The 26979-nt window shown below is 36.7% G+C and overlaps 1 long non-coding RNA gene across 1 annotated transcript; it reads left to right on the forward strand.

The window, feature by feature from the left end:
- The first annotated feature begins 1658 nt into the window (after positions 1-1658).
- LOC143881123 (uncharacterized) lies at positions 1659-22784 on the forward strand. Its single transcript, XR_013251860.1, has 4 exons — positions 1659-1800; positions 15402-15464; positions 22395-22461; positions 22584-22784. It is a non-coding gene; the product is annotated as an uncharacterized LOC143881123 (long non-coding RNA).
- The last annotated feature ends 4195 nt before the right edge of the window (positions 22785-26979 follow it).

A 26979-nucleotide genomic window follows, 5' to 3' on the forward strand; every position in this document is an offset into this window, starting at 1 on the left:
AGGCTTGTTGTAGACGTAACAATTGCCTTGGAACTTCTTCTTCTGTTCCTTTTGTTTGCCTTTCTCTTGGTCAAGCCTCTTCCTCTTCCCATCATTTTTGGGTTTGGAAGATTCAACAATGTTTACCTTTGGTTCTTTATATGGGTTTGTTGCCCTCCTGTTGTCTTCTTCGATTCTCAACCGAAGAATGAGATCTTCTAGATTCATCTCCTTGCGCTTGTGCTTCAAGTAATTCTTGAAGTCTAACCAAGCAGGTGGCAGCTTCTCAATCACAACCGCCACTTGAAATGACTCACTCAAAGTCATTTTCTTAGCATGGAGGTCATGCAAAATGATTTGCAAATCTTGAACTTGACTAATGACTGATTTTGAATCAACCATCTTGAAGTCCAGAAATTTGGCAACGATATGCTTCTTTGTGCCAGCATCCTCGGTTTTGTATTTCTTCTCCAAGGACTCCCACAATTGCTTGGCTGTTTCAAAACTGCTATAAACAGCACATAAATTGTTAGCTAAACAATTGAGAATGTAGTTACGGCAAAGGAAATCATCATGTTTCCAAGCCTCCAACGCTGCAAGCGTTGTGACATCATGCTCATTAGGAGACAATATCGGGCACACCTCCGTGTAGACACCCCATTTTGACCTAGCCCCAATTTCCCAAAAAGTTTTGAATAAATCCCGAAATCCAAGCCCTGAAGTCGAACAAATAAGAGCTAAATGTTACCCCCCCATTTTCTACCCAGACCACCCCTCGTAGTTAAAAAGAAATGACCATAGGCAGGGAACAGATGAGGACAAACAAAAATACAAAATAGCATATGCTCTCCATTCGGTTTTTCAGTTCTAACAGAGTTGTTTTAAAAAAAACCGACACCGAAGCCGAAAACGGAAATTTATTAGAAATAGAAACCGAAACCGAACCGAATTACCATTTAACCGAACCGAAATAACTGACTGAATTCGGTTCGGTCAGTTATTTCGGTTTTAACCGTATAGTGAACAGCCCCAGGTGGAATCCCTCAACTCCTCGATTTATGGGTAGCTTGCTTTCCAGCTCTTGAAAAATCTAGCAAGAAGATCTGTCTTTGGAGAGCTTCCTAGAAGAGAAGGTTGTAATAAGATTACAATGCAAGTTGTCGCATTCTACCGGGTCTGATGTTTTTTGTGTAAATACTCATACTTTGTCTGAAGACCGAGGCAATGCTGATGCCCATTATAAAATGCGGGTGTGGGCCATAGTTAGCAAAACGTGCTTATGTAAAAACAAAAAGGGACAGCAAAAATTCGAGTTTAATATGGCATTGGTTCAAAAAACGTAAATAAACGGAAACACAAGTAAATGACTTTAGAATTTTGTCATTTACAAAATATTGTAGGGGTAAAATTTTAAAGTTCGCCGAAAAAAAAACTTGTTTAAAATATTTGCCTAAAAAAATGGAGTTTTATTTGTTGTTAAAGTTTTAAACGGCACACCAATAAAAAAATGTTTTTTTTGTTTAAAATTGAGTTTTGCTAACTATGATCTCACTGTCCGCGTCATGGACTTGATGCCACGACAGTGCACTCACGGTGGTTACAAGGGAAAGTTGATGCTTTAAAGAGGAAAAATGCTGGGTTACAAGTGAATTTTTTTTTCTTCACTTTTCGCAGTGAAGATTAGTGCGGAAGCCCTGCCGAGAAGGGTTAAGAACTTGACCTGACCTTGATGGCTGAAAAATTCATTGATTAGTGTGCTCGACTTGGAAGGTGCATTCATGTTGCAACCTATGGGCAATTCTAGCTGTGGATACACTGGAGGTATAACCAGATAATCAGGTTTTTTTTTTTTTTTTTTTTTTTTTTTTTTTTTTTAACATTTCCCTTTCTTTTCCAAATATATTCGCAAATTTTTTGAATATTTGTCTCCCCGAATTATTCCTGAATCCGAAATTACTATCTGGCGAGCTGCCACTAGTAATGATCTTTAGGACACAACCTATTTAATTTGTGGTCCATCAAATGTGGGTTAGAATAGTGGGGCATCCTTCTTGCTACTTGTAGGAGTATTTGTGTTTTCCTCAAAGGAATAAATAGATTTTAAGTGTAGTAAGTGAGGAAGTTTGGGAATTTAATTTGGGGTTTATCTTGAAGTTGCATGAGGGAGGGAGGGAGATTATCCCTAGCCTTGCTCTTGTGTGGAGCTTTTCTCTTGGGTCATTATTTCTTGGGTGGTTGTACCTGTGGATTCGGCAACATGATAGGAGAGTGTACCACTTGTCTCCTTTCATGGCCTTATACGGATATGAATGAAGCACCTCACTTCATCGATTTGCTATTTGGGGATAGCATAGTACCAAGAGCCAAGGATTTTGTGCAGAAAAATCAAAATATGATGTAGGCATTGAAGGACAACATCCGGCTCCCACAAAATCAAACAGAAGTATGCAGATCAACATATGGTTGAACGCCATTTTGAAGTGTGAAACTTGGTTTGCTTGTGGTTGCAGTCCTGTAGGCCCATCGAGTCCATTCCCCCCCTTATGATGAAGGCAAACTGATTTTGGAACCCTAAAATGTCATAGATACTATAGAGAGGGAGGTTCAGGAACAGGGTAATGAGACCATTCAAAAGAAGAAAAAAAGAGAGCAAAGGAGCAGGGTAATGAGGAATACTAAGGAAATGGAAGAACTTGCTTATTGAGTATGCCACTTGGTAGGGATGAGAATCTTGCCCATCCAGCACTAAATTGCTTGAGCCTAACGCATTCCATTAGATTCGCAGCTTTTGGCATGTTGGTAAGGTACCTAACAGTCTATGATATAATTTGAGCCCTCTTTCTTTCTTAGAGAGGATTTAGGTATGGATTTCTTGAAAATTGAGCGGATTACAGTTCTTGTCATCGAATACCGCAAGAAAATCAGGTTTTTTGATGATTCTGGCAAAAGGAGAGGAAAAGGCAAAGAAATTGGAATTTCCAGGGATTCAAGAAACAAGATTTCAGAAACTAGGGTTTCGCCGAAAAATATATGGGTTTTTTCTTGGTATTTATGTCAAAAAGAGATGAAATAGTAGAGAAATTTGGATTTCTAATGTTATAAGAAACAAGATTTCAGAATCCTGTCATCGCTCCAAGTGGAATCACATACGAGAGGGCAAGTTTGACCCAGTAACAACAGGTTAGCCACACCAACTGGTGCCAAATCTGGCTATCAAGGAAGCTGTCCAAGAATTTATGAGCAATCATGGTTGGGCATATAAAATGAAATGAAGGGACATCCAACCATCCATCCATCCATGAAGAGTAAGAATCTGAGCAGTCATGGTCAGGCATATAAAATGAAATCCACCCATCCATAAATCAAGAGTAAAAAGCAGTAAACTATATATATGTTTCATGTCATAAAACAAAGAAATCCATGTTGTAATCACACTATTTGTTGTAAACCAATAATAGAATTGGAATGTATAGAAGAATTGTTAGTGAGATATAAGTCTGATTAATAAAGCTGAAACTTGTTTCACAACCCGGAACAAAAGAGTAAGAGTATTGTGTATATAAATAAAGTAACAAACTTGAAAGAAATCAAATAAGGAAGTGAGGTACAGTTTACCGAATCTCATTAAAGCGATTTGTTCCTGCCTATGATGCTTTGCAGATAATGAACAATGCTTCCCAAGATACAACACTTCCAACCAGGCTTGATTAGCACTATCAAACTTAGACGCGATCGAAATTTACTTGGATCAACACACTCGGAGAAAACACTTGAAAAAATTTGATTTGATATCAAAAGGATGATCAAAAGATAATTTTCTTTCAGAGAATAACTCTTTCTGCAGAAGAAAAACTGTGTCGTGGATGAGAAATTCGTTTGCTATTTATAGAAAACGAAGGGACATGTCTTTTCACCAAAAAACTATTGGAATTTGTAACTGTTAGGAAATGAATGGAGAATTTGTAACTGTCAAGAAATAAATGAAGAATTTGTAACTGTCAGGAAATAATGGACATGAGCCATTAAACCACTTTAAGTTACAAAAGTCAAAATTTGAGAATTTGTAACTGTCAGGAAATAATGGACATGAGCCATTAAACCACTTTAAGTTACAACAATCCCTCACATTTAATGGATCAACAAGATAAAACATTTTGACTTGAGGAATTCTGAGTGTGTCTTTGGAAGGACACTGCATCAAGATAGGTAGCTTTCGCTTTGAACCTTCTTTAGTGATAGCCTATCGGACTTACTTAACTAGTCGATGGACTATGCCTTGAATCGCTAGTTGTTTGTATAAGTCCAGACAAGAGACCTCACACAGAGCCCCTCCAATCCAAGATTGGTTCTCGATTGTGTTCATTATTTCGGCCCTGAACCTCTCGGGATTCATGCGTGCTTTAGAAATTCTTGCCTTTAAAGAATTTCATTGAGTCAGCCAGCTCCACGCATATAGGTGCATTCCTATCAAAGGTATCATTCTATACCTCACTTGGTGTACCAAAATATTAGTTTTCCAAGATATATGAATCATTAAACGCTTTGTGCATCCTTAAAACGTTGTAGGTAGCACTGGTGCATCATAGGAATAAGAAACAGTGCTCACATTAGAGTTTCCAAAATTTACGTTTTCCTATAGAACCTAGTCCTCGGGATCTCTGATAACTAGGTTAGGTTTCCACCCTGGAATCTCTTTATTGGGTTAAGGCTTTTAGCCCCATTCCCCTCGATGTGCAGTTCACTTGCTCTCTCGACAAACCTTTTGTCAACGAATCCGCAATATTTTCCTTGGACTTCACAAAGTCTATGAAAATTATACCATTCGAGAGCAACTGCCTCACGGTATTGTGTCTACGACGAATATGTCTAGACTTACCATTGTATATTACATTCTATGCCCTTGCAATTGCTGCTTGATTGTCACAGTGTATGCAAGTTGCAGGCATAGGTTTTGGCCATAATGGAATATCCTCCAGAAAGTGTCGAAGCCACTTTGCTTCTTCCCCAGCTTTGTCTAAGGTGATGAATTCAGATTCCATCGTTGAGCGCGCTATCAAAGTTTGTTTAGAGGATTTCCACGAAACCGCAGCTCCACCTAGCGTGAATACATATCCGCTAGTCGATTTCTATTCATCAGAATCCGAAATCCAATTGGCATCACTATAGCCTTCCAGAACAGTCGGATATCTGCTATATTGCAGACATAATCTTTAGTTCTTTTAAGATAACCCAACACTCTTAACAAAGCATTCCAATGATCATAACCAGGATTACTTGTGTATCTACTCAGTTTACCAACTGAATACGCAATATCTGGTCTAGTGCAATTCATGATGTACATGATGCTACCAATTACTTGAGAGTACTCCAGTTGCTTAATACTGTTTCCAGTATTCTTTCTTAGAGTTAGGTATGGAAGAAGAGGATTATTCGCATATTTAATGCCAAACCTTTTAAACCTCTCAATTACCTTTTCAATGTAATGAGATTGTGTTAAACTTAGGCCATCAAAATTCCTTATAATTTTTATGCCAAGTATAACATCAGCAACACCTAAATCTTTCATCTCGAAGTTCTTTCGAGGATTTTCTTGATTTGTTCAATAACCTTCAAGTTATTAACAAGATTCAACATGTCATCGACATATAGACAAATGAGTACACAACCATCCGAATTGGATTTAATGTATACACATTTGTCACACTCATTAATTCTCTAGTCATTTTGTATCATGACTCGGTCAAATTTCTCATGCCATTGTTTAAGAGCTTGTTTAAGTCCATACAATGATTTGACAAATTTACACACTCTGTGTTCTTGTCCCTTGACTTTGAAACCTTCAGGTTGTTCCATATATATCTCCTCGTCAAGATCACCATTCAAGAATGCAGTTTTTACATCCATTTGACGTATCTGCAAATTGTATAGCGAAGCTATAGCAATTAACATCCCCACTGATGTTATTCTTGTTACCTGTGAATAAGTATCAAAGTAGTCTAGACCTTCTTTTTGTCTAAACCCTTTGGCTACTAGCCTTGCTTTGTACTTATCAATAGAACCATCAGCTTTACGCTTTCTCCTGAAGATCCATTTACAACAAATTGGTTTATTCCCGGGGGAAGATCAACCAATTCCCAAGTATGATTACTTAGGATAGAATCTATTTCGCTGTCTACAGCTTCTTTCCATAAAGGAGCATCTAGAGTTGACATAGCCTCTTTAAATGTTTGAGGTTCACTTTCCAACATGTCTGTTAGAAATTCAGGACCAAAGGACTTTTCAGTTCTTGATCTCTTGCTCCTTCGAAGTTTGGGCTCATTTGCCTCGACTTTCTCATTCTCAGAATTAGATTCTCTTGATCTTTTCTGAGAATGTTGACCTTGATCTCTCTTTGCAGGATATATATCCTCAAAGAATTCAGCACCTCTTGTTTCCATGATTGTATTAACATGGATATTGCTTATTTCAGATTTGTGAACAAAAAATCTGTAAGCACTGCTATTTTGAGCATAGCCGATGAAAATACAATCAACAGTCTTAGGACCCAGACGAATCTGTTTTGGAGGAGGGACTGCTACTTTTGCAAGACACCCCCACACTTTTAAAAAGTTAAGGGATGGAGTCCTACCTTTCCATAACTCATATGGAATTTTACCTGTCTTCCTGTGAGCACTCTATTAAGAATACAATTTGCAGTTAGTACCGCTTCCCCCCCACAAGTTCTGAGGTAAACTTGAACTTATAAGCATGGCATTGACCATCTCTTTTAATGTTCGGTTCTTCCGTTCAGCAACACCATTTTGTTGCGGAGTGTATGGTGCAGTAGTTTGGTGAATTATTCTCAAATTTGTACATACTTTCTCAAATTCGGAAGACTCATATTCTCCTCCTCTATCAGACCTAAGCACCTTGATCTTTTTATGAAGTTGAGCCTCAACCTCATCTCTATACTTGATAAACGTGCTTAAAGGCTCATCTTTGCTAGTTAATAAATAAACGTAGCAAAATCGAGTACAATCATCTACAAACGTGATGGAGTACTTCTTTCCACCTCTACTTTGTACAAACTTTAAATCACATAGATCACTATGGATTAGTTGTAGAGGTTCAGATTTCCTTCAATTGAGTTGAAAGGTTTATTAGCAAACTTAGCTTCAACACAAGTCTCACACTTGTATCCGGCATTCAAATCAAAACTTGGAATTAGCCCTAAGTTGGCTATCTTTTTCATAGTTCCATAATTTACATGTCCCAATCTACCATGCCATAGAAAAGGAGATACAACCATGTAAATTGAATTTTTTTATATTGATAATAGAATTTGGGTACATAAACTTGTTCTTTACATCAATAACAGCCACATTGGCTTTGAACAAATCACATAAGTACCCCTTACCCATGTGCATCCCCCCCTTAGAGAGTACAAATTTGTCAGATTCAAATACAATTTTGAACCCCTTCTTGACAAGTATGGGGCCAGAAATTAGATTCTTCTTTATTTCTAGAACATGCAACACATTCTTCAAGATAAGCTCCTTTCCAGAAGTAAACTTCAGGACCACTCTTCCCTTTCCAACAATGTTTGCTGAAGCAGAGTTCGCCATGTAAAGCTTCTCTCCTTCTTTAGCCTCTTCATAGAATGAGAACAAGTGTTTATCTACACAAATGTGATTTGTGGCACCGGTATCGACAAACCAGTCTTTGGTGTTAGACACCAAGCATACTTCTGACATCACCATAGCAGCAAACTTCTCATCATCTTCTTGCTCAGTCATATTTGCTTGTTTGGCTTCTTTGTCCTTGCCTTGCTTCGGGCGCTTTTTGCAACCTTTAGCCCGGTGGCCAGGCTTGTTGTAGACGTAACAATTGCCTTGGAACTTCTTCTTCTGTTCCTTTTGTTTGCCTTTCTCTTGGTCAAGCCTCTTTCTCTTCCCATCATTTTTGGGTTTGGAAGATTCAACAATGTTTACCTTTGGTTCTTTATAAGGGTTTGTTGCCCTCCTGTTGTCTTCTTCGATTCTCAACCGAAGAATGAGATCTTCTAGATTCATCTCCTTGCGCTTGTGCTTCAAGTAATTCTTGAAGTCTAAACAAGCAGGTGGCAGCTTCTCAATCACAACCGCCACTTGAAATGACTCACTCAAAGTCATTTTCTTAGCATGGATGTCATGCAAAATGATTTGCAAATCTTGAACTTGACTAATGACTGATTTTGAATCAACCATCTTGAAGTCCAGAATTTGGCAACGATATGCTTCTTTGTGCCAGCATCCTCGATTTTGTATTTCTTCTCCTAGAACTCCCACAATTTCTTGGCTGTTTCAAACAGCTATAAACAACACATAAATTGTTAGCTAAACAATTGAGAATGTAGTTACGGCAAAGGAAATCACCATGTTTCCAAGCCTCCAACGCTGCAAGCGTTGTGACATCATGCTCATTAGGAGACAATATCGGGCACACCTCCGATAAAAACTTCACAAGGTTCAGAGTGGTCAGATAGAAGTACATTTTCTGTTGCCACTGTTTGAACCCAATGCCAGTAAATTTTTTTGGCTTCTCATTTGGTGGATTTGGCATCACCACACGAGGAATGGTTTGTGGAACCATACCTCCAACGGCAGAACCAAAAGGCATAAAGCCTGTATTGGTAAAACCAATTCCGGGTTCAAAAGTTGTGCGGCTTGAACCCGCGCCACCATTTGTGGTCTCGGTACGAAGACCCGCAGCATTAGTTGCATTGTTACTAGGCGCTCCATTGTTGTTGGTCGTATTCACAACTGGAACACTTCCATCATTTGCAATGTCCTCTCCGACGTTCAAGTTCTGGATATCGGGCAAGTCATCAAAGATTCCCGCCATTTCAATTCTCCTATAAACCCAACAAACAATTAGAACAAATCGCTTTAAGAATGTTGTAATCATACTATTTGTTGTAAACCAATAATAGAATTGGAATGTATAGAAGAATTGTTAGTGAGATATAAGTATGATTAATGAAGCTGAAACTTGTTCCACAACTCGGAACAAAAGAGTAAGAGTACTGTGTATATAAACAAAGTAACAAACTTGAAAGAAATCAAATAAGGAAGTGAGGTACAGTTTATCGAATCTCCTTATAGCGATTTGTTCCTGCCTATGGTGCTTTGCAAATAGTGAGCAATGTTTCCCAAGATACAACACTTCCAACCAGGCTTGATTAGCACTATCAAACTTGGACGCGATCAAAATTTACTTGGATCAACACACTCGGAGAAAACACTTGGAAAAATTTGATTTGATATCAAAAGGATGATCAAAAGATAATTTTCTTTCAAAGAATAACTCTTTCTGCAGAAGAAAACTGTGTCGTAGATGAGAAATTCGTTTGCTATTTATAGAAAGCGAATGGGCATGTCTTTTTTTACCAAAAAACAGTTGGAATTTGTAACTGTTAGGAAATGAATGGAGAATTTGCAACTGTTAAGAAATAAATGGAGAATTTGTAACTGTCAGGAAATAATGGACATGAGCCATTAAACCACTTTAAGTTACAACAATCCATCCATCCATACATCAAGAGTAATAAGTAGTAAACTATATACATATGTTTCATGTAATAAAACAGATAAATCCACCCATCCATCAAGAGTAAAAAGCAGTAAACTATATATATATATATATATATATATATATATATATATATATATATATATATATATATATAGAGAGAGAGAGAGAGAGAGAGAGAGAGAGAGAGGGGAAAGGATTGTGAGCTTGAGTGCACCATCCTTATGGGGCGGTTGAGCGCTCTCAAACCCATGTGGCCCACATTGTTAGGATGATCCAAAAATTCATTTGAAAGGTCCTTACATAGATAGGGTGTGTAGAAAAATTCAGCTCCATAGGATCATCCTAACCCATCCATTTGTGGAGGTCAAAATGGACAGACCACTAATCTGCCCATTTTTTCCCTCCACTTTTGGAAGGGTTAGGATGATTCAATGGAGCTGATTTTTGGTACACACCCTATCTATGATAGAGCCTTGCAAATGAATGGTTTGGATCCTCACAGAAATTGTGGGACCCATGTGATTGGTGCATTCAAGCGCACCATTTGATTGGTGCGCTCAAGCGCACCAACACATATATAAAACAGAGTCGAAAATGAGTGAGCCTCGGCTGCACCACCATTTCCTCCATGATCAGGGTCTGCCAGTTGACCCATGGCAGCGCCACCACCTCCTCCAACATGAGGCTCCTATGGTATTGGAAGAGCATGATCAACATGCCACTGTTCGTGGCAAATAGCACAAGCTACCTACATTAAAGGGAAATAAAAGATGAAGTTATCTTCTAATACAATAAGATTTGGAAGGAAAAAGCAGTCAAATGAGTGGAGCTGATTTTTTGGGCACTCCCTATCTATGTGAAGGCCCATCAAATGAATGGTTTGCATCACCGAAACAATGTGGGGCACACTGTATTTTAAGGCTTAGGTGTAGCTAAGTCAACTACACGTATGTGTGGCTACACTTCTCTTTCTCTCTCTCTCTCTCTCTCTCTCTCTATATATATATATATATATATATATATATAGAGAGAGAGAGAGAGAGAGAGAGAGAAGTGTTTCTAGTCCGGCCGACTAGAGATCATTCTCTAGTCCGCCACCCAAAAACACATGGGTCCCACATATTTTGTGGTGATCTAAAGCATTCATTTGATAGGCCTCATCATAGATAGGATGTCCACAAAAATTCAGCTTCATAGGATCTTCTTAACCCTTCGATTTGTGGAGTTAAAAAATGGACAGATTTGTGGCGGTTTATAGCCGTCCATTTTAAGCTCCACAAATCATAGGGTTGGGATGATCCTATGAAGCTAATTTCTTGTGGACACCGTCTCTATGTCAGGGCCCATCAAATGAATGCTTTGCATCACCCAAATATGTGGGACCCATGTGTTTTTGGGTGGCAGACTAGAGAATGATCTCTAGTCGGCCGGACTAGAAACACTTTCCTCATATATATAGAGAAAAAGGAGTGTGCGGTCGACCGCATATAAGGTTATATGTGGTCGAGGGCCCAAACATATGGGTCCCACATTTTTTGTGGTGATCAAAACCATTCATTTGCAAGGCCCCATCATAGATAGGGTGTGTTCAAAAAATCAGCTCCATCGGATCATCCTAACCCATCCAAAAGTGGAGGGAAAAAATGGGCAGATTTGTGGCAAACGGTGTCTGTCTATTTTGCCCTCCACTTTTGGATGGGTTAGGATGATCCTATGGAGCTGATTTTTTGTACACACCCTATCTATGATGGGGTCTTGCAAATGAATGCTTTGGGCCATCCTAATAATGTGGGCCCACATGAGTTTTTGGCCCTCGACCGCACCTAAGCTTGGTGCGGTCGAGCGCACACTCTTATTCCTCATATATATATATATATATATATATATATATATATATATATATATATATATATATATATATATATATATATATATATAGAGAGAGAGAGAGAGAGAGAGAACGGTTTCTACACACGTGTAGACAAGTTATCTATACACTACCTTAAAATACAGTGAATATATATATATATATATATATATATATATATATATATATATATATATATATATATATATATATATATATAGAGAGAGAGAGAGAGAGAGAGAGAGAGAGAGAGAGAGAGAGAGAGAAAACGGTTTCTACACACATGTGTAGACAAGTTATCTATACACTACCTTAAAATACAGTGGAGGGCATATTGTTTGGGTGATTCAAACCATTCATTTGATTGGCCCTCATATAGATTGGGTGTCCACAAAAAATCAGCTTCATAGGATCATCCCAACCCTATGATTTATGGAGGTAAAATGGATGTGCATAAACCTTCACAAATCTATCGGTTTGGAGAGGTATTTTGAAAAATGAATATGTGTATGGAAAAAGAAGGCAAAGGTTGTCTTGTTAGGAAACAAAGAGGCATGAAACGGGAGGAGATATTTCGGTTTGGAGAGGTCTACGTTAATAAGGAAGTTAAAGGTTGTTTCGTTTGGAAACAAGGAGTGAAAGGAAAGGAGAAATTTCAGAATTAGGAGTTTTGGAATACTCTTTGAAAAAAACCCCGTACGAAATTTTGATGACACGTAAATTGTAATAGCGTATTAATAGCGTTTTTCAAGGTTCAATAAGAAAAAAATTGCCACGATGGATAATCTTTGCACCATGTAGATTCAAGATAGGAAGGGGAGGGCTGCCACATCAGCGGTGAACAGTAAACCCCCTTCTTCTTTATTATATTAGATTAGATCCTAGTGGGACCAACCGCGACGAACAGATTGAGAGTTAAATAATTTAGGTTGAAAAAAACATAATTATGATATGCAAAGCAAATGGCCGAGGAATAAATTAAAAAACAATGGACAATTTAAAAAGGGAGCTGATATATCTGCCCCTCTCCATTCACGGGAACACCCTCGCTACCGCCTCTACCCAGTTTTACAACCGGCTTACTTAATAATTTTTCAAATCCCAAAAATGCCCTCCAACACATCTTCTCTAATATTGACGAAAGGCTTCTCCGTCACAACATTGGGAGCTAAGTTTTCCGGTAGTAATGTGGTCGGAGAAGCGCTTCACAAAACCTGATTTCTGAAGCGCTTCAAGAGACCCCAAAGAAGCTTGTGGCTGTGAAATTGGCATCGCTTGTAAGCCTTTTTAAAAAAAAGCCCCAGTCGATGCTGAAATCAGTGGGAGAATAGAGTCGGAATCTCCATAAAAAAAAAAAAAAGAGGAGAAGAAAATGGAATGAAGAAAATATCAACAGAAAAAGCGCAAACGGTGGCCCGAGATATGCAACAAGAAGGTTCAAATAACAAAACTAATCTATTATTTTTTCTATTGTTTATAAGGATTGTTATGGTTAATGTTGTTGTTTTCTTATTGTCGAGAAAAGAAAACCACATGCTCTTGCATTTCCATTTGGCAGTAGCTTTAAAATTGATGTATTGAGTGTTTGTTGTTCGTCAAGGTTTCACCATGGTAATTGTAATTTCATTTACAACTTGACAACTCAATTATCATAGTTGAAAGACAAGATGTTAAAAACATGAGCATGTTATCCATTATATTCATTTTGATATGGCCTCTAACTATTATGGTTTAGTTGGGGGCATTATTACATTCCTATAGCTTCCCATTGTGCTATAGGAATGTAACCTGTACTTTATGACTGCAACTAGCATGCTTGTACTTTAAATAGAACATCCTCAAATAGAACCTTTCTCCAAAACTCGGATGTGCATAAACTATCCTCAATATGCATTTCCCTTTTTTCCTTTGTTGCCACATCTTGTCTTTTTATTCCATACAAATTTTGTGGGGAATTCAGCAAAGGTCAGATTTCGAGCATCTTCCCCAACACTATTTGTATGTATCCATTGAGTGAACATTGTTGTTTCAACATCTTCCTTGTTTAGAACCTGGTTGATGGGTTCAGAATCTCTAAAAGTAATGCATTGCTCATCAGGAAGGTGAAACACCATCCTTTCAACTGCAGGCGTTCGATGTTGAATATCAAATTGAAATATTCTCCAGCAAGCTTCACATGCTAAGACATAACGACAGTCTAGATAACTTTTTATTTCATCAATTTTTTTAATTTCTATATTATCATTTCCACGATTGCTTGAAATGTCCTCTTCAACTATAATTGTTGTCCTGTCAGGTCCTTTATTGATGTACTTGAAAAGTTATTTTATCGCTCTTGACCTGTTGCACCACTCAACATTTATGTGAGCTTGATATTTTATAATCAAATCAACATTGTGTGGTACTATGTATCTGTTGTCTAGTTTGATATCTCCCTTTTGAACAAATCGATCATTATCCCTTCTTCTGTAAACTGAAAGCCCATCTTCAAATAGTGTTGTGTCATTGTAAAAAAATTTCAGGAATTTTTTTCTACAATAATTTCCCCCGATCATACAAGGTGCTTTGCTGTTTGCTGCTCCACATGGTCCATGCATCATAAATTCTGCTACTGCTGCATATGCGGTATAATCACTTGTCTCATCTGGTATATCTACTGATATGATCTTGTCAATTTCAGATGGTGTTGGATACTTATCTGATTGATGCGCGTGTGGCAGTTCTCTTTTCTGGAACTCAATAGTGTAGACAGCTGGAAGTTGAAAAAGTATCTAATATATTTTGTTATTATCTGTAAAATTTTGTTTAAAAAAATTGCAATAAACTTATAAATAAATACCTGCTATGACTCTTCCAAAATGTTGTAATTTTATAAGATCTCTCATTAATTGATCGAGTTTAATCTTGAAAACTCTGCATTCAATGTCGGTCTATCATTTGGTTTTTGTCCAGGAATTTAATCAACAAACTTCTGAATTTCAGGCCACTTTGGATTTGCTGTGAATGTTATAAATAGATCAGGATTTCCCGCCCATCTACAAATAGCCATTGCATCTTGATAATTCTGTACCATATATCTTGGGCCTCCTGTAAATGATGATGGCAAAACAATTCTTCTTCCTACTGAAGCTGGAGTCGTGTCACCTCTCACGACTGCATCTTGTAAACCTTTATACAGTTCTGCTCTTAATTGTGGTTGGTTATTGTGGATCCAGCACAATCGTTCCTCTTCAGTAGCTGTATAAGCATCGACTAAAATTGTTGGAATAGACGCCCACCACGAATAATTGTTTGGCTCTCATTTTCTCTTTATTGAATTATGTATGCATAATATTCTCTCATAGTCACACAATGTCTCTTCGTTTGCCTTCTTCCCTCGTTACATTTATATGGTATTCCTAGATGGTAGCCATCTTCTCCATAAGGAAACAGATTGGGTACTGCATTGCCATAAAACTTGGATTCAAATCACTGATACGCTGCAGGCCATCACCTATATGCTCTACTATAACATCTCTTTCAACATTTGTCTTACACAAGTCGCCAACAATTAGTGTAGCTACTTCAGAAGTATTTGGCATATTATATTGTTTTGCATCTCTGCCACGATTCCCAATAAGCCTTATATGAACATCATGTAAGTCGGATTCCTTAAAACGGTCTCTTGCCATACGAAAAACCTTTGTAAGTTGATTGTAAGTATTGAACATATTTAACAATCCTTCAACAATTGTAGCATCTAAGATGCCATACCTATTGTCCTTACTAATTGCTCTTGTTCTATTGGAAACCTTGTTCTCCATGTCATATATATAGAGCTGAGCAAATTTAGGTTTTTTTCCTGTCTCCGGTAACAACAATCCAATTAGATGATGGTTTTATCCATTTTTTCGAAACACATATCGACCCCTTCCATTGTTGATACATTTATCAATGTTACCGCCCATCAATGTAAATGCAAATATAGAATTGTAACTTCTTATGTTGTCTCAAAATTTTGCAGCACGATTTTCTTTGTTATTATTCAAAAGCTCTGCCAGAAATTCAGGAGGCTGGTGCATAACAGGTAAGTCAACCATTCCTTGGTTGCAACAAATTGAGAATTTTGGATTTGTTGTCCTGTTACATTTATGAACTCGTTTCTCGTACCATAGTATTGCCATACAGTGTGGACACACATAACCTGGACTTCCAAAGTTCCATGCCTTGTAGAATTTTCCTACGTCAATAAATAGTCAAACTCTCTAAGTTATAGGGTTTTTTTAATTTATTTTTAAAATAAATTTCTACCTAATCATACACAGAACTCTTACTTTGGTCGACTTCTTCAACAAAGTTTGTATTTTCATCCTCCATCAATATATCTCCATCTTCATAAGTGCTTTGGTTTTCTACTTAAAATATATGAAATGAAAATTTGTAACTATTTCTTATGTACCCTAACAATCACTCTTGCCTAGTATTGTCATTATATATTAGCATAAGATATAGAGAAATTTAGGTACTATAACTATTACCTTCATTTATTATGCTTCTTTCCCGCATCCGTCCAACTTGAAGCCCTCTAGAGCATGAACCTAAGCTTAATTCTGGACTATTGGGACATCTTTTGCGTCTTTTGTTTTTGCTAGCTCTAACCGTTACATAATCTACTTAATAGCATAAAAATTAATCCAAAGTTTTTTTATCGACACCTGTTTTCCAAATTGAAACTTAATAATTTAGTATCTTACCTCTAGTATTAACACATGGTGGTTGAAGAATATATCCATCGTTGGTAATTATATTCATTCTATGAACAATTGTTGATGTTTGGATACTACCATCCGCATTGACAACAGAGTGTGACACAATATTTATTAAATTGTTCGTTCTAGTATTTGCGTGTGCAATGTTTTGTGTAGAATGAATTTCAACATTCCTAGTGCCGCCTCTTATTCTCCGTGCATTAATAATTAATCTTCGATGCATTCGTGCAGCTCTACATCTTTCCATTCTATCCATCGTCATTCTCAATCTATTAAAAATAATAAAAAACTAAAGAAGTCGATTAATGAAATCTAACAAATGAACAAAATTGTATCATCTAATTTTAAAATATCTGATTATTCTATATTAAGTAAGTAGGAATTATAAAGTTCAAACAAATTTCTAATCATATGTAACTTAAGTCTATAGTAAAAAATGAATCTTATATTGCATAAAAAATAATGTTTCATCAAAACGGATGATTTTTTACATTAAAATATTAAACACGAAATATGATTTAATTTTTTTTAGAGCTAAAAATTCTTAGTAATTTTTTATTAAATCTTGATTGTTGTAGTTAAATTGAAAGAAAATATTAAATTTAATTATCTTACGTAATAAGGAAAAATTGATTCAAAATTTTAAAGTATAGAAGACAATACGGCAGATAAAAAATATACATGAAATATGCAACAAATTTTTTTTTTTAGAGAACCAAAATAATCTTAGTTAATTTTTTTTCAACTTCGATATGATATGTAAATACAATTGAAGAATTAATTCATTACAAATATAATGCCTAATGAGAAAAAAGTAATTAAATTTTATTTCATCTATCACTCTTTTAGCAGTATTGTAAAAAAATCCAAAGCAATATTGTAAAAAAATGGCTGAGTGTGCAGAAATAAATTGATTGCAGAGAGCATCTAAAACCTAGATGGATGTGGGTGAAAAGATGGCTGAGTTGTGCCAGCAGATAAGGATGGAAAAATGGGGTAAATAATATCGATTGTCCAGGAAGAAGAAATTGAATGCAAAGAAAGTCCATCTGGGTTAAAGTCCATCTAAAACCCAGATGGATAAAACACAAAGTAAAATAGCACAACCATACGATAATAGTAAATACCAAACTCTTATAAAAGTTCTTTAAATAAAAAAAAGTTCAAGACAATGGGGTAATAAAATCAACGGGCTAAAAAAATTTAAGCAAAGATTTCATTTATGACATATCTCATTTAATTTTTTTAAATGGAATGGTGACATCAACATAAAATGAATATTCTTATTTTTCTATTTTAGCCAATAAATATAATAAGCTTTTTTTTTAAATTATCATATTGTATTTATTTGTTTTTTGGGTTGTAAAAATTTGATGATAAAATTATAAGTTGTTGATGTTCAGTTTAAAAGGAATACTAAAGATTTAATATTTGGATAAAAAACTAAAGCGAGTAGATATGCATTAATCAACAATTGAATTTGTTCATTACAATCAACTAACTTATAAACAAACTTCACTACTGTGCTCTATTACGATATTACAAAATCAATAAATTATAAAACTAATTGTCACTACGATTAGAAGATGATGAAGCACCCTTGTTGAGCTATTTCTTCAGGTGTTTGTAGTCTTTTAATAATTCTTCATACATATGTTCGAGAAGCTCATAATTGAATTTTAATAGTTGTAGTTCTTCATAATTAACTTTATGTGTCCAATTCCAAGGTTTGCGACATATTCCTCCGCGTCACTCTTAATCTTGAAAGGGTTTCCAATTAATGTCACTATCGAATCTTTTTCAAGTGTGTTAGTTATACCAACAAAAGCTCGATAATATCATGTTTCTGCACTTTGTTCAAATGTATAAATTGCTGGTGGTAATCTTTTGATTTGTAATATATCATTTAACAAATCTTTGAAAGAGATTGTATAAAATTTTCTTTCCATTTTATCTGCAACAACAAATTAAACATGCTACTTCATGATGTTAGTTAATTTTTAAAAAGAAATTATAAATAAAAAATCTATTATAAATCTTTGCATTCTAATTCACAATATTGTATAGGAAAAAATTCACAGTAGAAACAATAACGATTGTTTATGCAAGTGAAAGATGATGATGAACAAACCAGAATATGGTATGACGAATACACAACGTTGTGAGTGCCACAATCAACCCGGATTCCAACGATCCCTGCACGCCAAAAGAGAGAACATAAACATACATTCAGATTACGAAAATATTCTTTGATTAAGGTTAAAATATAATTCAAATAACAGGGTGTCATTTCTCTGTTATCAAGGATCATTTCTGAGATTTGGAAAAGGGATTTGATATTTTCACAGAATCTGCAGTAATCATTTGCTCCCTTTATAACGTGAACAGTGGTCAGCTTCATTATTATGAGAATTTTGGTTTTATTTAATTTTTTATAGTAATTGAGTTTTTTAAATTATCAAAGTGTATGTAATGAATTTAAGTTGAAGATTCGTCGAATCTGGCCCAATTTTCTAAAGATCCTAAAATTGTTATCTCATTAGTGACGTACCTGATTTGGGGCTTTGGAAATATATGGTATCTATATATTATAAGGAAGTTTTAGAATTTTATAGGTTAAGATTGGGGAATTGGCAATGAAAAAAAATTTTAAGTTTCTTTTTTATGATGGGTGATTGTCGTTGTGAGGAATCCAGGGTTGTTTTTTTTTTTTTTTTAGGGGTTTGTGGGAAAGCTTACTTCAGAAGAATTGTTAATAGACCGGGGCCTTGTGTAGGATGGAGAGATTAATATTTAAAAAAAAATGTATGGTTGTGATCGTCCCATGGGCTAAAATTGAGAGTTTGTGTCGTGAAAAAGACTCGAGTTTGAATCTTATACTCGATTTAGTCATTAAAAAAAAACGTAGCACGATAAAAGCGTACATGTGTCTGATATTAATGCTAGATTCAGATCAGAAGAAATGAGAAGAAGCAGATATGGGAAGGACGTTTAAAAAAAAAATGCAGCGCTGAATTGTATTTAAATCGTTTGGGGTGAGGAGGTATGTGTAAAAAGTCATATCTTTTGGGAGGTATTTATGAGAAGTCACAAATGGACTTTTAAGAAAATAAGGCGTTTCAATGCGAATAGCCGCAACGTAGGGGGGTTTTCAATAATCCATGAGGCACCACATTGGCAAAAATGAACAAAACTACTTACTCTGTTCAAATGCTTCCTTGCGAAGCATTTTTAGAAATGATATCGAGGCAGCAATAAAATCAACAAAACTACTCACTCATTATATCCAGATTAAATCTGGTTAAAAAAATCAAAAGTTGATATGGGTAATCAATAAGTAGAGACAGATCTTTCCATTAAAGATTAGTGAGAAAAAAAATCCATGTTGCAAGATATGAACATGACAATCCATGGTATATAAAATGCTCAATAACATATGAAATGAATATTTTAAATATATTAATTAAAAATTTTAAATTGAATTTCATTGCAATTAATTAGATTAATTTATAGGGTTTCTAGAATGTACATAGGTCTACGACCATAAGGATGGACTGTTTGTATCTAGGGACACACAAATTAAGGAAATTTTTCCATGGAAAACATATTCTAAACAAAAAAATCTAAGGTCAGATAGGGATGAAACTTTAAAAAGCAGGGAATTTTTTTGACATGCTTTTGGTTAATTGATAGATGATTCCCATTTTTTATGGCATAATGACAAAATTTTATTGGTTGTACATGGTTTTTTGTATTGTTAAAAGGGTCCTTAAAATCTTATTGGTTCTACATGGTTTGTTGTAATTTTAAAAGGGTCCTTCTAGTGAAACCGAGACTATGGCCGAGCTACGGACCCTTGTTGAAATCCTTGCTCACCATCTGGCCATGGATAACCACCCTCCATTTTTTTCAGTTTTCATTTCTATGTCTGAATTTTAATTTAAAAATAAAAAAGGAAATAAAAGAATAAGACGCAACAACATGGCACATGCTGATTGTTTGTTTCTCAAGGATAAATTCGCTTCCTAGAGTTTTTTTGAAAACTTTTGATACATGCTTCAATGATCAAAGACAATATAAGTTAATACAATTATTAAAACATGGTAGTGCCAATATAAACCCTTTTAAAAATAAGTACAGACTCGAATTCAATGGGAGCAAGTCTCTTTTCACTGCACTTCAAAGACCAACCCAAAACGGTTACAAAGTCGGAAAAAACATAACATTGGTGATTCCTCTTTATTTTATCATATTTTAGCAGAAAGGTTTAACTCCTGCTTTTTCTTTCTTTTGTTTTACTTTCTCTTGCATTACACTTGAAGACGAAGCTCTCTCTCTCTCTATTATCTATTATAAGTGGAAGAAAACAAAGAAGAGAAGATTGAAGGATCGGTAAGACAAATTCTGAAAAACCCAGATTGGAAATTTATCTATTTGCTGGGTTTTGTGTTGTTTCTTATGTTGGGTTCTGTTTAGTTTCGTAGAATTTGTGAAGGAATATCAGTTTTCTGAGGTGGGTTTTTGTGAAATTTTGATTTGGGTTTTGTAGATGTTGAGAATTTAGTGGGAGGAATCGAGGGGATGTCGATGTGTAAAGATAGGTTATGCTGCTTTAATTATGTCTATTCTCAGGTAAAAATTTAGGTTTCTGTTACAAACCCAAATCTGTTCTCAACGTGATTGATAAGGTTTAGTCATTCTCTGTGTTCAAAAAACCCAATTTTCAGGATAAATTTCTTCATTCCTTTGAAAAATGCTACTTAAATGTTTTTTTTACCAAATAAAAAGGAGGAGGGGGTTCTCGTACCTGAAACGGAAAGAAAGTCGGAGGCAGAGTTGGGTAACCGTTAGAATAGGGTTAGCGTTTTTCTCCAGAGGAACCGTTAGGGTTAGGGTTTTTCTGTAGAAGTGAGAATAGCCACAACAGAGAAGTTATAAAATGTTTCTGAAAAGCCACACCCTTTTTGAAAAATGAAAAAAAGATGTGACGTTGTCGAATAGCCCCAACGGTTTGGGTTTTATACGTTAAAAAAAAAGGGCTGAATGTGGTTTGGAGAGGGGTGCCACGTGGCACACCCTCAGCGTACCACATGATACTTTTTGAAAAATGAAAAAAAGATGTGACGTTGTTGAATAGCCACAACGGTTTGGGTTTTTTGTGTTAAAAAAAATGGGCTGAATGCGGTTTGCAGGGGGTGCCACGTGGCACACCCTCAGCGTACCACATCCAGCTTTATATAGATAGTATAGATAGATTAGACCACCCATATACTTGACATTTCTCGCGATAACTACTCCTAAAATTGCTAAAAAACGTTTGAAATATTAATGAATATCATCCACATGATGTTAATGGATTCCTTTCAAATTAAAAACCGTCTATTCCTCGACGCCCCATCTTCCAAAGCCCTCGGCATATAAAGCCTTTCCACACACACTTCCTCATCAAAAAACAAAAGACTCGGCCAAATTGGAATTATGGGTTTGGAATCACGGCTTCAATATGCCTCAGATTATTGGAATCTCCATGATTGGTAGCTAGTTATGCTAAAAAGACAAGATGTTTGTATTAATGGTCATGGGTTTGTTATTCAACCGAGTGCAATTCAGTTTACTGTTCACCGCTGATGTGGCAGCCCTCCCCTTCCTCCTTGAGTCTACGTGGCTAATTATTGCATAATTAAAGGCTCTTTCAATCGGGACTCGATAACTCCCAAATATGGCAAGTCTCTTTCAATTTAGGAAGCAGTAAACAGGTGCTTCTATTGTGGAATAGTTTGCTTTATAAATAAAATTTGTTTGTGTTATTGCCATTTATAATTCTCGATTTTGGATTTTATGTTCAAATGCTTATGTGCCTACTTATTGGGAATGTTGAATTCTTCATGTGTTTTTTTTGTTTTGTTTTATTTGCCTTTTACTGTTTTGTTTTGTTTTATTTGCCTTTTACTGTGGCTTATATGATTTTTCCAAGGGTTATGCTACTCTTCCCTGTTTTTTTTTACCATGATTATTACACTATAGTGCAAAATTCAAGACTTTGGGAGGTCCATAGTTTCCAACAGGGATGCAGGGATGCCTTACACTATTCTTTCCATCATGACCGAATACACACCACAAGAAGCCTGTCTTGCCTTATTCAAGCAACTTATTCCCACTAATAATCTCCTAAAAATCTTTATTTACTATCACACACAATCACTTTTTGTTGTAAAATATCCCTACTGTTCTGATATATTTCATTTCAGATTTTCATAATTTTAGGGCTTCGAGGGGTTTTCACAGGCATCTAATAGGTTGGAGAGTTCACAAGAGGTATGAGTGTGGATTTGATGTTGGGGGTTCTTGATTTCCATTTCCATATTTTTGGATTTCGTTAGTGAAGCTGGTTGGGCAGTTTTTTATAGTAGTGAAGTGTAGTTGTAAGGTTACTGCAGGCCTGATTATCAATTTACCTAGCGTGCTGCCATGGATTTCGTTAGTGAAGCTGGTTGGGCAGTTTTCGCGGATGGTCTGTTGCATTTGAAAGCAGCCACAGAGACTCACTTTTCAGCTGATTTTGTATTAATTAACGAGGTTGTTGATGGCATATGCAACAAATCTGTGAAATGCTTTCTACGATGAACAAATCCCTTTTATTTTGGCATCACATTAATGCATCTTTGTTTATTTAATTTTTCTATAATGCTACTCTTGATGATAACTACCGTTATCCTAAACTAATTTTTTAGCCTGTCTTTTCTACTCTACTTTTCTCTCTGCATTGTGCATTCGCGCACGATTGGTCCCACTAGTATATAATAAAGAGAAAGGGGGTTTACTGTAAGAACCCGGACATTAAAAAAGTTATTGTAAGATCCCACATCAGAAAGGGAGAGAGTTTCTGGGGCTCTCCCTCGTCCTGTCTAGAAGCAATTTCATCACCTCCAAGGGGCGGGTCCCTAGTGGGTCAAGCACGGTTAGTGCTGCTGGAAAACAAAACCGGGGAGGGTAGAAAATCGGGGACCGGACAATATTTACACAATGGGGTCGGAGTGTGACGGTTAGATTACCTGATGAGTAGAGGGAGGTTCAGTAAGTGAAACTAGGGGTGCAACTTGGGTCGGGTTCAACCCGAATTTGGGTTGGGCTGGCTTAAGCATTTTTTGCAAATCGGGTTGGGTTGGGTTGGGATGGGAAAAATTCAACCCGAGCAGGTGGGCTGTCCAATAGGAAATAGAGGGGTCGAATATCTCATTTTCCTCTAAATAAGCCACCGATTAGGGCATAAGGGGGGATCCCCATTTTTTCGTGTAAAAATACAGAGAGAGGAAGAAGCATATTGAGAGAGAGAGAGAGAGAGAGAGAGAGAGAGAGAGAGAGAGAGAGAGAGAGAGGAGGCCGGCCTCTTTCTCCGGCAATCTTGCCGGGGATCAAGATCACCCCGATCAATTACCATCTTCATCATCTTCATCTTCTTCCCATCTATTTCAGCCACCTCCACATCCCTGCTAACCCTCTTCTCATTACCCTAAAACCCTCTCCACCATTTCAGCTACCCAAAACCCTTGGATCTTCTTCACCTCCTCCACCATCAGACCCTGCATTTGTAGCCCCATTACTACCACCCCCAACCTTCGTTGTCTTCACCACAAAACCCTTTTTCAACCTCAAACTCCATTGATTCCGGTGAGATGTTTGCTGGAATCCGGTGGAAACCCTTTCACTTCCCTTCTCATTTCTCCACCTTTTCTACCTTTGGCTTCCATCAGCCCAACAACATACAGCCCATCCCAACAGACACTTCTTCATTTTCTTCATTGTTCCACCAGCATTTCTCACCCTAAGACCCTTCCCTCTTTGTGCATTTCTTGCTGATTTTGCTGAAGAAACCCTAGCAAAATCAAAGAGAACCAAATAGAGAGGGATGTAAAAGAGAAAATTGCAGAGAGAGTAAAGGGGATCCATCATATTTTCTGGCGAGATTCATTGGCCTCTTCTCGCCGGTGCCTGATTCCTCTACCTGCAAACCCTCGGCACCATTTCCACACCATATCTCAGTCGAAGCTCAGGTCACTTCCTTCATTTCATTTCAATTCAAGCATGGTGTGGTCTGGGTTTATTAGAGTAAATTGTGTCTATGACTTCTACGTTGTTGTGGATTTCTGCCAATTTTCATTCAAAAGCCCTTTGCAAAGTTTCAAGAACACTATTATAGGGTCAAGGAGATTGTGTTTCAAAATATTACTTCACTTTTGCAATGGCCTGTCATCATTTGTTGGTATGAGATTAGCTTGTATCCTCATTGTATTGAATTCCTTATTCAGTTGTCTGTGATTTCCCTTGTTAAGGTAGCACTAGTGAAGCAAATATGAAGGTTATAAAGCAAATGCTAAGCATGATAACATGGATGAGCAGTAAGCTGGGTATCGACCCAATTGAGGGAAGATCTTTGATTTGAGGTCCAATCAAACCCATCTGAACTGCTCCCCTTACTCGGAGAGGCCTTGTGATGTTAATTCGATGTATGGCTTAGGTTCTCTTAGGCAGTATGTCTGTCCAAATGTTAGACTTGAGGCATATTGCTTTCTTTTTTGTCCTTTTCATCTAATCACCTGATGTGTCAATCCGAGAAGTAGTATGTGATTTTCCTCTTTAACTTCGTGATCAGGAGGGTTTAGAACCCTATTAAGGTCCTTCATTCTATGCCATGAGAAATGCAAATGATTCCATATTGTCTGTATAAGGTTGATAAATTTTTGGTGGGTTCGATCTTGTTTTCTTTCAGATTGATCTATATGCATGCGGGGTATTAGCTATAGAGTCACTTGATTTTTCAAGTGATTTTACCCTTAAGATGGTTGTTTCGGCATCTGATTTCATTATTGAGCCTGATTGTTATTTTGTAGTCATCTGATGAAGTGGTATAGAGTGGTTTTGGACTCCCTCCAATGCCCATTTTGCTTTACACCTTGCAGTTAATGGATTTAGTTTTCGAAGTTTTCATTTAGGTCTTGGGTTTTGGTTTCATATTTCCCAATTAGAATCTGGATGTCAACTTTTAGCACTCTCTTAATTGTCTGCACATCTTAGCAGCCATGCATCTCATTCTGAGTATTGCATATTTTAATCCCTGAACTATTATGATTTTCACATTTCAATTGTTCTGCTACTTATGGATTTTGACTCCCTGTTTCTTGTCTAGTTTATGTTTTAGAGGGCTCAATCACTGGATCATGATCATGCTTGGGTATTAGTCTTTGCTAATCCTTTTGGACCCCTGGGTTATGGTATTTTAAGTCTCATTTTCACCTTGGTTTTCGTCCTTTGATGTGTGTATTCCAACGGCAAGGAGTTAGGGCTCGGTTCATTGCCATGTACCTAAATCTCATACCTTGATATCTAGTGTGAGTATTCGAACAATAGGGTTTGGGGTTCGGGTTCTTAAGTTTCTTTCCTCGGGATTTTGTGTTCCTGTTGAGAGAAGGAGAAAGGAATGGAGTTTTACCCAAGCAAAGTTTTCACTTGGTCCTTGAATTTCACCCTAAGGGTGCGACGAAAGAGAACCTCGGTCTTTGAATTTGATCTTATCGGAGTTTCAGTTGTGATTTTGGTGTGTTTGAGGAGGCTACTCAGAGCCCCTCTTAGTTTTAACTTGCCCTTCTTTTTCTCCACTTTTGAGTTGATATTTAGGGTTTTCATCTCTGACTTCTAGAGCTTGCTCCTTTTTTGAGACCTACATTAGTGTTTGAGGATTTTCATTAGTTTTAAAGAGTTACTCGTCGGTTCTCCCTAGTCTTCTTGGGTTCAGGCAATGACGGAACGTTTCTTGAGCCAACCCATTCCCTTCTTGCCTTAGAACTTTCGCAGGTTGGGAACCTTCTTCCTCTTTAGGGTTTTTCCATAGAGTTCAGGAGTATGTCTTACATTCATAGAGTCATAGGATTATGTCCTATCTTTCATAGAGTCATAGGATTCTATCCCATCTTTCCTAGAGTTATAGGATTATGTCCTATCTTTATAGAGTCATAGGATTCTGTCATACCATCATAGAGGAGTTGTAGGAGTCTGTCATGATTCCGTCCTATCTTCATAGAGTCATAGGATTATGTCCTACCTTCATAGAGTTGTAGGAGTTTGTCCAACCTTCATAGAGTTTAGGAGTCTATCCTATCTTCATAGAGTTTAGGAGTACGTCCTATCTTCATAGAGTCATAAGAGTCTGTCCTATTTTCATAGAGCCATAGGATTATGTCCTATCTTCATAAATTCACCTTAAAGAGAGCACGACCTAGTCCGTGCCTCACCTTGCCGCATCGAAAAAGGTTTTACTAATCATCTATTTCTGTTTTTCACAGAAATCAAAAATCAGAAATTAGGTACGCCATAATTTTAATTTAAGAGGAAAATTCTACAAAATACAATTCTGCTGCAGTATAATGTTGGGCCATGATGGATGGCTTGCCTCTCTTCTCTTCATTTTTTCAAACAAAAAAGTTGTGTAAGAGGAACGCTGTCCTTCCTCACTGGGTTATAACAAATTCAGTGTAGAGGTTAATTTTGTCTCTATATTCCATATTTAGTTGAAAAACTTCCGGTCTTTGTTCGAGTATGATCTTGATCTGAAGTCATTCTGTTCTCTTATTGTGCTTTTGTACTTCTTCTAAGATTGTTCTGTCCCTTTGGTCTGTCTGCCCTTTCTAGTTTATTTTATTATTATTCTGAAATGGTTCAATCCTTGTTATTTTTCAGAAGAATGCTTCAACTCGTAGGAAGTAATGGAAAAACAGAGCCTCTATTACAAAATTACAAGGGCAACACAGCCAAGAAACCCAGGTTATGAGATAGAGAGCA

Source organism: Tasmannia lanceolata, unplaced genomic scaffold (genome assembly GCF_043159265.1).
Source record: "Tasmannia lanceolata isolate RefF3 unplaced genomic scaffold, GAP_Taslan_0.1 ptg000007l, whole genome shotgun sequence".
Taxonomy (NCBI): Eukaryota; Viridiplantae; Streptophyta; class Magnoliopsida; order Canellales; family Winteraceae; genus Tasmannia; species Tasmannia lanceolata.